Here is a 13320-nt window from a genome sequence, read left to right on the forward strand (position 1 = left end):
CATTTTCTCAATTCTTCTAACTAGAATCTCTAAAGTATTAGGAAAAAACAAAACAAACAAACAAATAATAAACAGCAAGAACCTTATATTAGGCTAGCAAAGGCTCCAGAAATTCTCAGATTTCTAATTTTTTCTTGCATGAATCTAATAAATGAAAAGTTAATGCAGCAAACTAGCATGTTTAAGGTGCTAAATTATGTAGAATATGGTTTCTTTTCTTCCTCTTATTCTGAGATAGAAATTGATCTATTCTAAAGCCAGAGGATATGTTTTCTTCACAAGCTCAATTAGGTTCGCTGAATTTTGCTTTCTTAAAAATTGCTTAACTCCTGTAAGAGGGAATTGAAGACTGCAAGACAGGAGGGATTGAATGTGAGATGTGGGAAGTGTTCTCATATTGTGCATCTAGAGGGCTAGAAAATATGATGATCTGCTCGTTGCCTCAAGCAATTCAGAAAGTGGCTTGCATTTTCTAAAACCTAAATCTAAACTTTCACCTTCTCCTTCCCACCAAGAATTCCCCCTCAGGTTTCTTCTTACCATAATGTCTTGGCAGCTTAGAACTGCTTTGCCTCAGAAATGAGGCATCAGAAGTGTGCCCTGTGGTCAGCCAAGCAGCTGGTATCTGATTGATTCATCTATGGCTCTGAAAAAGCTGCAGCTCAATCTGTGCTCTGTGCTCAGGGTTCAGTAAGTGTGCTTAAGTCCATAGCTACGTGCTTCCAGAGAGCAGACTTTCCTCTTTCTATTAGCGGTACAAGACAGGTTCTTTATAATGAAGCAGCCATACATAGCTGTAGGTTTCATAACCACTTGCTGAGGCGAGTTTGCCTAAGGGAACCAAGGCAATATGCAAATAAGGTGTTTTCACCTGGAAGCTCATAAGCCTCCATTCCAAAAAGGGAGTTGCACTAGCACAACTATGCTTATTGCAGCATTATTTACCATAGCTAAGATATGGAACCAACCCAGATGCCCCTCAGTAGATGAATGGATCAAGAAAATGTGGTATATATACACAATGGAATTCTATGCTTCCATTACAAAGAATGACATTTCCCCATTTGTTAGGAAAGTCTTGGAAAAAATTTTATTAAGTGAAGTAACCAAGCCCAAAGAAGCAAAGGTCCCATGGTTTCCCTTATTTGTTATATCTAGTATATGTATGAGTCAAGAAGGAAAGATCAAATAATGGGATGTTAGGAAAATGAACCCTTAGATAAGTATTTAAATGTTTTTTTTCTGTCATGCATTTGTTTCTAACTCATTTATAAGATTATTTCTTTATAGCTTTGTATGTCCCTCCCCCACAGTACAACCCCTGCTTTCACTATATTTGATGTCGGTATAATTTGTGGAGGAGATGGGGAAAAAGAAGTCATTTAAGGATACAGGTGGACCCGATGCAACTATAAGTACAAGTCGTCATGTCAAAAATGAACTTTACAACATTGGTGCAGGAGGGGGGGCGGGATTGGGGGTGTGGGGGGAGGCTGGGAAGGGATGTGAAGGGTAAACAAAGGAGGAGGCTGCAATGCTTGATAAGAAATGTACTCATTATCTTGCCCATGTTATTGTAACCCCTCTGTACAGTATGTTCACAAAAAATAAAAACTTAAATTAAAAAAAAAGGGAGCTGCTTATAATAAATTCTGTCTGGAAATGGACTATGTAGGAGTTAGAATAATCTTTTTCTCTAAAAATGATGGATTGAGGGAAAGCATTGACTAAGCATAATCATCTTCCACAAAGCTATATAACTAAAGTATATCCTGTTACTAAAATCGTTCTAGGGACTTTAGGAATAGTTTAACTCATAAAGCACAAGCTGAGTAAGAATTTTCTAACAATTTCTGGCCTGGTTGTCCTGGTTTAGTGGATTGCTCTGAAACTGTTAACCCCTTTCAAAATAACCAGCTGTGCTTCAAAAGAGCCAATACAGCAAGATTGTGAACACAACTTGTGATCAATACCAGAAGTAGTAATTCATTAGGGGTATAACTTGGACAGACTTCCTACTCAGAGTGGTTGCTTCCTGTCAATAACATGCCCTTTAACAGAACTAAACTTTGCCATGCTAAGTTCCTTTCAACTTGGTGGTCTTTCTTGGGATATTGGGTTACAGTAGGGGAGTATTCCCAACAATGTGGGGACTAGTCCAGGATCCATGTTATGAAAAGGGGATGTAGGAAGACCCTCAGGAGGAGACACAACCTGACTTGTTGAGATAGCTCAAGGTTGGGTTATACACCATCGGTTGTGGTAAAGGAAGGAAAGTGTATCAGCAATTTCAGGAAAGGGCCCAAGGAAGCACCTCAATAAAAAGTAATCTCATGCATCAGCCATGAGAGGAAAAATTGGACTAGAGCATACTACCTGGTTGGTTGGGGATTTTTATGGGCTGAGTGTGTCTTAGGCACAAAGAGAACTTGAGTCTCAATGTGTGTTTTCATTCTCTGGCCCAAGAATAAAAATGTGGGAGCTGGAGGAATCTATTGTTGAGAAATCTCCAGTAACGGGAAAGTTAAATATGAGAAGGGTGCACAAGAAACTTACAATAGGGAGGATTAAGTGCACCAAAAACTGAAATCACAAGAGACCTGCTAAAATGGGGAATAAGAATTCTAGGCCTAAGGAACCCAAGAAAAATGATCTAAGGACCTGCTTCTGATAATCCATTGGGAGAATGTTGACAAAGTTCTGAGAACACTATTAAATAATGGATGGTTTTCATTATGGAGCTCCATAATGTGCACTTGTCCAAACAAAAACTTGTTATGAATATGTGCTTGCATGTGTGTGTTTTAAATCTTATATCCTGAAAGGGGAACTCAAAAAATTCCTACTCACTAAACTCCCTCAGCTGCCCACTTTGCCCCTGAAGCCTGGATTGATCCAGGCTTGATTGATCCTCTAGCTGATCCAAGGATGTATGGCATTGAATCTTAGTTTCAGAAGCAGACTTTCTGGGTAGACTTAAAATTCAAGTCAAAAACCAAGTGCCAGTGGCTTGCACATGCAATCGTAGCTACTCAGGATCTGAGAATTAGAGTTCAAAGCCAGCCAGGGCAGGAAAGTCCTTGAGACTCTTATCTCCAATTAACCACCAGAAACTGGAAGTGGTACTGTGGCTCAAGTAGTAGGGCTTTTGCCTTGAGCTCTGGGCCTGGGTGCTGTCCCTGAGCCCTTCAGCTCAAGTCTTGTGACAAAGAAAATAATGCTTGGGTGAAATGGGTTAAATATTCTGCCCACCATTACTGTTAAGATTCTATGGCACAGAAACCAGAAAAACAAGTGGTCCACTTCCTACTATGATGAACCTCAGATCCCCAAGGGCATGGATGCATGATCTGTCAGTCAAACACGGCCTGGGGAAACTTGTAAGACCCTGCTATTGCTGTTCACAAGAGTATGGATCTAAGACAAAAACCCTGTCTTCCCAAGCCAACTAAACCCCTTGCTTCTCTAGGTACGGGAGGGATAATTGGCATTTCTGGGAAACTTATCAAGATGCAGTGAAATCCAAACCTTGAAGAGATGAGCAGTAATCACTAAATATAGCCATGGGAGATGTCTAATGGTATTGTGGAGGACCATTGTTGTAGACCTTCCTGGCCAACTAGAGTAGAACCTGTACTTTGGTTCAATTGGCCATCCCTTTCACCCTAGCATTTCATCCACCTGTCCATTCTCAAACATTTTATACTAGTTAGGAGAGACCCTTCCCTAGAGGGTCATTCGTATTTCCTAATTACTTAGGTGCTTTTCAGGATCACCCCCACCTAAGTTTCCAAAAAGTTCAAAGCCTGAAACCAGACAGCACCTTAAGAATCAGTTTTATTCTTATGATTAGTATAAATAAAATATTTTTGGGGTTAGGAATATGGCTTTGTGGTAAATTGTTTGTCCAGCATGCATGAAGCCTTGGGTTTTATTCCTCAGAACCACATAATCAGAAAAGGCTGGAAGTGGCACTGTGGTTCAACTGGTAGAGTGCTATCCTTGAGCAAAAGAAGCTCAGGGAGCACCAGGACTGGCAAAAATAAAATATAGAGTAGAATAAAATCAAAAGAGATTTGTTAATTATACTAAATTTTTTTTAACCCATAAACTAAATGCTCTAGTAGGATGGCATGGGAAAATTAGCTCTAGAAAGAAACATTACCTGACAAGGGAAGAGCTTCTGTGGTGATTGGAGACCAAAGCTGCACAAAGACCTTTTTTTTTGGGGGGGGGGTCCAGTCGTGGGGCCTAAACTCTGGGCCTGGGCACTGTCCCTCAGCTCTTCAGCTCAAGGCTAGCACTCTACCACTTGAGCCACAGTGCCACTTTCCGCTTTTTCTTTTTTGCTTATGTGGTGTTGAGGAATTGAACCCGTGGTCTCAGGCATGCAAGGCAAGCACTCTACCACTGAACCACCTTCCCAGACCCTGCACAAAGACTTTAGAAGGTTTGAACATTGGCAAGTGAGTTAACTAAAAACTCAGACGAAGAGGTGGGAAGGTGGTTTAGTGGTAGAGTGCTTGCCTTGCATGCATGAACACCTGGGTTCGATACCTCAGCAACATGTAAGCAGAAAAAGCACTGCGGCTCAAGTGGTACAGAGCTATCCCCGAGCTGAAGAGTTGAGGGACAGTGTCTAGACCCAGATTTCAGGCCTCACAACCGACAAACCCAAGAACAAAGAAAAGAAAAAAGAAAAAAATATGGGCACTGGTTGCTCACGCCTGTAATCCTAGCTACTCTGAAGGCTAAGATCTGAGAATGGTCATTCAAAGCTAGGCAAGGCCGGTAAATTCTGTGATACTCTTATCGCCAATAAACTACTGAGAAAGCTGGAAGTGGTGTTGTGGCTCAAGTGGTAGAGGACTAATCTTGAGCTGAAGAGCTGAGGGACAGCACCCAGGCAAAGAGTTCAGTTCCAAGACCGACCAAAAAAAAAAAAAAAAGGTAAGTTACACCTAAAGGGTTTCCTACCAAGAGGGAGGAAGGGTTTCCTACCAAGAGGGAAGGAGTTTTGGGGGTTTCTATCTAACAAGAATGCAAGTTTCCCTTCTAGTAGGCAGGGGCATTGCCTGCTAGTAAGGAGGGTGTTACTGATAAAATTGGTCAAAACATGATTCAGTTTCATAATGCCCAGATAAATGTCTAATGTTTGACTTGTAAAAACATCCTGCTTGGGGAACTCCAAACACTCTTAATGCCCTTAAAGTGATCATGCTTAATTCCAGGGCCTCAATGGACCCTCTAGTTAATCTTATGATATGACTGCAAATTCAATCTTGGAGCAGACACTCTGTGTATGTCTTCCAATTTTGAGTCTACCCAGATTCAAATTGAGACTGCATAAGTTTGGTAAATACTGTGGTGATTCTGTCCACATATGGAGTACTGCTATGACTGTGTGGCAGGGAGGCCACACAAGAGGTCCTATTTGTGCTGTCATGGAGCTCAGACCCCATGTGCATGAAATTCATGAGAGGTCAGCAAAATGTGATCCGAGACAACTTGGAACACCTTGTTGCTCTTCTCAGAAGCAAGAGTCTATTCCAAAAACCCCTGAAACTGATAAACTCCATTCTTTCCAGGTCAATTACCTGGCGAAAATTGGACATTTCTGAGAAACTTACCTGGATGTAGTGAAGGCCAACCCTTTGAGATGAGCAAGAAGTACAAATCATAGCCAGGGGAAAAGTCTGGTGGTATTCCAGGAGACCACTATTGGAGATGTTACTGGCCAACTGGAGTGGAATCTGTGCTTTGGTTACATTGGCCAATCCACCCCTGACCATTTTCAAACACCTTAAATTAAGGAGGGACTTCTTAGTTAGCGGGTCATTCAAACTTCATATTTGAAAATACAAACTCCATATTTACAAATTTCATATTTACTTAGTAGTTCCTGAAAATTTCCCAAAGAGCTTAAAGCTAGAAACCAGAAAAAGCAGCTTAAATTAGTTTTATTCTGTTGATCTCCACAATCTATGATCTCCATAATCGAATTATTCCAATATGTGCTTTTATTAATCAGCAGGATTTATTTATTGGAAATGTCACCATGTAAAAGTAACTAGGAGCCACTGGTAGAATTGAATGGGAAAAATTTGGTCTAAATATAATACTTGACCAGATAAGATGGTGATAAGTGAAATGAACCCCAACATAGGGGCACAAGTGTTTTTTTACATTTCTTGCTATTGTTTCTAACATATTTGTAATGTTTCGTGTGATTTTTGTTTCTTTGTATTCTGTGCCCCCAAAAAACAGCATAATACCTGTTTCCAATGTTTTTGATGTTGGTGCCCTCCATCTTGTATATACACTTCTCTAGTTTGGGGAGGGAAAGGGAAAAAACAGAATACTTAAATAGGAATACAGGTTGATCCATTGTAACAATGAGATGCACAAGACACTGTTGAAAAACAAACTTTACAATTTAGGCGGGGTTCGGGGTAGTGTATAGGGTAGTTTTGGAGCTAGGAGATTAGGGATGGTAGGGGACATATAAAGGAGGAGGTAACAATCTTGATAGGAAATGTATGCTTTACCTTGCTCATGTAACTAACCCCTCTGTACAGTACTTTTACAATAAATATATAAAAATAAAAGAATAAATATACTTCAAAGGTAATCTGTGTGGTGGTTGGAGGCCAATGGTACAGAAAGACTTACAAGGATTGAATATAGGAAACAAATTACCTAAAAACTGAGATGATACTGAGTATAATCCTAAATGCTCAGGTGGCTGAATTCTGAGGATCTGTTTGAAGCCAACCCAGACAGAAAAGATGAGACTTTTATTTCCAATGAAGGTGCAAAAAAGATACTACTGGAGTTGTGGCTAAAGTGGTAGCCTTGAGTAAAACTGCTCTGGGACAATGCCCAGAGCATGAGATCAAACCCAAGACCAGCCCCCAGTCACTTATAAAAAAGGTTGTGTGTCTGTGTGGTGGCAGATCCCTTTACTAGTTTGATGATAGAGCAAGAATTTTAACAATGATTCATGGTCTCAATATTTAACTCTTTAGTAATTGTTCTCATAGTAATGTGTGCATGGGTGCTTTATCTCTTCTATAACAGGTTTTGTTCAATAACTGACTGAAAATCTGCCTTAATCAAACCCTTTTTAAAATCAAAATATCTTATTGGATACTGCTGAATAGGAAAGTCAATTATTATTGTTTGGAAGAAAAGAAAGCAAAACCAGATGGGAGAATTGTAGAAGTTAAATCTTGAAGTGCTTGACTGATATAAGCACTGCCCTTGTAAAGGTAGTCAAAACCTTACCAATGCTATTTTAGAGAAGTGCTAGGAGCTAGAGACATGGCACTAGTAGTAGAACACCAGGTGGGTAAAAGTTGGTTATTTTTCATATGGCCATGTGTTCTGATTTGGTTGATTATTAAAGCTTTTGACTAGTTTGAAAGGGGTCAAAAGTTTGAGCCATCATGAAAGATGATCCCAAAGCTCAAATTCATGGGAGCCAGTGGTGGGCTGCCTATCCACTGTGCTTATTCAACTTGGACATGTGACAGGATGCCTTCTGCCAGAGTAAACTTTGCCTTGCTGAGATGGTGTTTGTAGGATACCTTAATTGCTTCCGGTATTTCCAACACAGATCTTCTGTGCCATTCATGAGGGATCCTAGGAGCCCCTCATAGGAGACACATCCAGATGCCCTGTTGAGCCAACCTCCTGGATTGTCTAAACATCCCATCCTTGGTAGCTGATAATGGACCTAGGTATAAAGTTAATCGGCAACATCAGGAAAGTCACAAACAGGCACCCTCAGAAGCAAGCAACCTCAGGCATTGGCCTTGGTAGAAAAAAATGAAACTCTGTATCCTGTTTTGTTACTTGTGTCTTTGTAGGGATGGTGTATGAGAGAAGTGTGTTAGATTCAGGCTCTTAAAATCTTTCTGTCTAAGAGTCTTGATTTGCAAATTCATTTGTCCAGATAGGCAGAGTGAAAAGTTGGAGATGGAGTCATCTCTGAGAAAAATCTCTAATAATGGAGTCGAGAAAAGGGAGGAACAAGAAACACAGTCTGAAGGACAAAAGAATTCTAAACTTAGGAAGCCCAAGAAAATTGGAGTTAAAAAGCTTCCCTCAGACATTTTTAATATTGTCTTCTTTTAGGGAGAATGTGGGGAAAGATATGAAAATATGTATTAAGGCTGATTTTTATTTTTGAGCTTAATTTTAATGTTCAGTTGGTAAACTATATCCTCTATATTCCTGTCTCTGTGTAAATACCCATAAACATGAAATATAAAGTGATTTTGATAAAAAATAAAAATGACTCAGAAGAAATGATAAATGTAAAAAAAATCTTCACAGGGATGGTTAGGTGGTTCAGTGGTAGAGCGCTTGCCTTGCATGCATGAAGCCCTGGGTTCGATTCCTCAGCACCACATAAGCAGAAAAAAGCCAGAAGTGGCACTGTGGGTCAAGTGGTAGAGAGTTAGCCTTGAGCTGAAGAGCTGAGAGAGAGCGCCCAGGCCCAGAGTTCAGGCCCACTACCTGACCCCCCCCTCCCGAAAAAAAAAAAAACAATCTTCACAGAAGCAAACTCTCAGAGATATTTCATGACTTTGACAAGGATAAAGTGGGTGAAGTTAGTATAAATATAAAGTATGACAATGCACAAAAACATAAAAAGATACTCATATATTTCATTATATAACCCAAAGCAGAAAACAAATGTTGTTTAGATGATTTTTTAAAACCCAGTCTCTCAGGTACTGGGAAGGTGGCTCAATGGTAGAGTGCCTGCATGCATGAGGCCTTGGGTTTGATTTCTCAGCAATATGAGACCTTGGGTTTGATTTCTCAGCATCACATAAGCAGAAAAAGATGGAAGTGGTGCTGTGGCTCAAGTGGTATCACTAGCCTTGAGCTGAGGGACAGCACCTAAGCCCCAGACATTAAGCGCCATGACCAACAAAATAAAAATAAAAAACAAAACAAAACACAGTCTCTCACTTTTGTGGCCTCAACTCTGTAAGAACTCCTCTTCAGTCTAGGGCTAAAATTAAGGTGTGGACATTTATGAACACTCCTGAACTAGACTCTACTTGATCATTTTTTAAATACATATTTTGTTCTTAATTTTCCTCTTTATAAATTCACATGCACCTATAAAAAATGGTGTGGCCATCCCAGTAACCTTCTCAAAGTACCTCCTAATGACAACTTACAAAAAGTTCTATTATATTACAACAAGGAAAAAATACTACAAATAAAGAAAACCAATAATTTAATATTAATGATTAATAAAATAATAAACAAAACAATTACCAGTGTTTTCAGTATGTGAAGTATACTACAAATTAGATTTTATTATTGTCATATTTCTTTACATTTAACACTGGCTAAGATTATGATGTTCAACAAGAATTTTATAGGCTATGAGTAGTATTTAAATCACCCACTAAGATTACCATTTATAGTTCATCTATATGGCTTGTAATATCATTTGTTCCTCACTAATATATAAAGTAAGGAAGGCCTACTGTTTTAACAGAAACTGTGTAGTTAACATAGTCAACTCTTTATTCTGCTCCTTTACACAAAGACTTTGCAACTTCTCATTAGTAAAGTTTCTACAAACACTGAAATGTACATATTTAGTAGTATTTATCTGCTACCATAAATCTTAAATACTTTATAGAAAAGTATTATGACCTGCCAAACAGCCCCAGTTTTGGCATATATAAGCAAATTCCCAAAATTAAATATATTTAAAACATTAAAACTTTTAACAAACCTTAACACTTGCTGCAGTGTTCATTATGACAGGTCCCTTGTATAGAATAATTGAATTCCTCCTCCTACACATCTCTTGAACAACAAATAACTGGAATTATTTTGTTTTTGACATGTCAATCTTGACTTTATTCTTAAATGTGTACTTATGTAAGAAGTACATGGTTCTAAAATTTCACAATTCTTTTAAACTTAGTTTTTGTTGAATTGTCTAGTTTAAGAAAATCATTTACAATTTATATTTAAAAAAGAGTTCTGTGCTCAATTCAGCATCACATACACTAACATTGGAATGGTACAGAGAAGATTAACATGGCCCCTGCACAAGGATAACAGGCAAATTCCTGAAGCATTCCATCATCCAATTTGTTAGGAAATGGAAAGATGAGGAAAAAAAATTATTAAGTGAAGTAAGCCAAGTCCAAAGAAACATTGGTCCCATGGTTTCTTTAAATTTCAATAACTAATATATGTCTGGGATAAGCAGAAAATGTCAAAAGTTATGTGTATATGACCAGATAAGGTTATGTTAATGGAAATGAACCCTAAGTTAGGGACACAAGTGTTTTTTTCTTGCTATTTTTTCTCATGTACTTATAACGTACAGTGTGGGGTTTTTTTTTGTTTCTTTATATGTTTCTCCCCCATGCTATAACACCTGTTTTCACTGTATTTGAAGTTGGTGCGCCTACATCTTTTATATACTCTCCTCTAATTTGCTGAGTGGAAGGAATAAAACAAAATGCTTAAATAGGGATACAGGTTGACCCATTGTAACAATGAGATGCACAAGAAACTATGTTGTAAAGTGAACTTTACAATTGAGGCGGGGAAAGGGAGGAGGTTAATGGACTTGTGGAGGTGGGAGGGAAGGGATGGTAGGGGAACAAAAAGGAGGAAGTAACAATACTTGTTAGGAAATATACTCATTACCTTGCTCATGTAAGTGTTACCCCTATGTACAGTATTTTTACAATAAGAACGTATAAAAATGTTCTGAGATGGAAGAGTTTATTTCCTTTACTTTACTCATATAATATCGTTAGCAAAGAAATTCATGAAAAACTCCGTTATGAAGGCATTTTGAATAAATATGTGTGTGAATGCACGCATGTGTTCAAGCACTTGCATGTGTGTTGGCGTGCTCAGAGTTTGAAATGAGGGCTTCAAAGTCTTGCTAGGCGTTTTCTCTCTAGATTGGTGAGCTACTAAATGAGCTACATCTCCATTCTTGGCCCTTTGCTAGTTCATTAAAATTTTTGAAAAAGAATCTCATGAATTTCTTTTGCCCTGATTGGCTTCCAACAGTTAGCCACAGATCTCAGGCTCGTGAGTAGATATCCCGAGTAGTTAGGATTACAGGTGTGACAAACCAGCAAAGGCTTTCAGAATAACGTTAAAAGTAGAAGAAAATTTACTTCAGCAGGGCATTTATTAGCATCTCCAATTTTACAGCATTTTGGAGTGATTATTTATGATTTTAAAATTTTTGGATACTTATAATACAGTAGGTGATGATATTTAAAATTTTAGTACTTTTTAAAAAGGATACTGGAATTGTGGGACAGAAGAAATTTTCCTCTCTTTGGACCTCAATGTATAAGCTCAGTTCTGTGCATGATAACCCAATGTCTTCAACAAAATCTGTGTTGAATACAAATGTGACATAAAACAATCACCATGGACAATATTTAGTATGTTATTATTTCTTGGACAATATGAATATTGAATTGAGAGTGTCATAGAATGGAGAGATTTTTATCTACCTTTTGTGTATTGCTGAAAGACTTTCTGAAACTTTGACTCATTTCCTTCCTCACTGTATGTGTCTTTAGGCCATGCACTTATTGCCTTTAATTACAATTTTTCCCAACACTAAAATGGTAATAACATTAGCATTAAAGCAAATGTTATCTTAACAATTAAGGGAATAAAACTTGTGAAATACTTAACATAAATATCTAGGAATGAGCTTTGAGTTTAGCCAGCAGTCTTTTTTAAATACTAAATAGAATGTGATAAGTAGTACAGAAACCATTACATGTAGTGAGCAACCAGAAGTAATATCTATTGATCATGCTCTGCTTCCAAGGAAGCCAGGTGGATAACTTCTCATGCTGTAAATCAAATTGGTTATCTTATGTCTTGATAGTGTAAAAATATCAGGGACAGGATGATGAAGGAATGTTGTAGACTGAGGTGAAATCCATATGAAAATGTGCAAAACTGATAAAACATAAAAATATCTGAGCAGTATATTGTGTTTTACAACATTTTAGTTACATCGCAAAGATAAAGAAGACCTAGAAGAATAAATTCTTTTTTTGTTGTCCTATCATAGGTCCTTAGAAGTATGAACTCTTTCCTCATTCTTATACAGGCATCATCGGATGAGAGGAACTGTATTTTTTTTGTTTGCTTCCTTCCATTTATTCTTCAGTTTGAAATCTGAGCTACTTGAGACTGAAAGAAACCAAGGGAAATTAGAAAAACAGGCTTTGGAAAGAGCAATCAATGTAAAATAAATAAACTACAGCCTTGTAACAAGTCTAACTAAATTGAGTTATATAGTGTCAATTGTTAACAGAAAATGATTTAAGCAATACCATGTTTTTGAAAACTGAAAAATGTTGGGAGTTGCTACATTTTTTTTCTTTTCTACTACCTTGAATTAATTATTGATCTGGTTTAGCGAGATTAAAGATGAGATTAAGCAGAAACCAGATTAAAAATGGACAAAAGTCTGAATAGACATGTTCTCCATAAAGCCCTGAAAATTTCCTGTGGGTTTACAAAGTTGTGTTTAATACAACTTCTAAGCTGCCTTAATACTTTTTGAGCAGAAGTCATTAGAGAAATATAATTCAAAATTACTATGATACAACTTCATAAATATTATAACTCATCAAAAAAATCAATGGAACCAGTTATGGTGGTAAAGTCTTGTAATTCCAAGCATTTAGCAGGTTGGATTTAAGTCTAATGCCAGTATAGGGTACTGCAGATAATAAAAAACTGCCCTTTATTATCTTTGAATAAAAGGTAATAATTTTGGTGAGAGTGTGGAAAAAAGGAAATTTTCTACACTATTGGTCAAAAAACAGGTTAGTATCCTCGTTGTAGAAAGTAGTATGCAAGTTTCTATAGAAATCCAAAGTTAAGTTGAACCATCAATCATGTGATTATTTCTCTCTGGGTAACTTTTAAATATATCTGTAGTTCATTTTTATTCACATTATTCACAAGAGCAGCCAAGATATAAGTTAATGTTCAGTGTTCAACTACAGACTAATAAAGCAACTATGATACATGCACAAATATCTTTTTCTGTTTCATTCATAAAATAACAAGAGATTGCTCCCATTAGCCACAACTTACAATGACCTGAAAGACGTATTCAAAATGAAGAAAAATGTTGTGTTCTGATCTTTGTAAACACACACACACACACACACACACACACACACACACACACACACACTCATCAACACCAAATATTAAGACAGAATTTTTGAAAACAAAGTAAAGCAAAGTGGAACTTCTGGGGCATTT

The 13320-nt window shown here is 37.6% G+C and overlaps 1 non-coding gene across 1 annotated transcript; it reads left to right on the top strand.

The window, feature by feature from the left end:
• Positions 1–10025: 10025 nt before the first annotated feature.
• Positions 10026–10132, top strand: LOC122095393. The gene has a single exon (XR_006145119.1). It is a non-coding gene; the product is annotated as a U6 spliceosomal RNA (small nuclear RNA).
• The last annotated feature ends 3188 nt before the right edge of the window (positions 10133–13320 follow it).

The sequence above is a fragment of the Dipodomys spectabilis genome, unplaced genomic scaffold, assembly GCF_019054845.1.
Source record: "Dipodomys spectabilis isolate Male_0828 unplaced genomic scaffold, ASM1905484v1 ptg000014l, whole genome shotgun sequence".
NCBI classification, from domain to species: Eukaryota; Metazoa; Chordata; class Mammalia; order Rodentia; family Heteromyidae; genus Dipodomys; species Dipodomys spectabilis.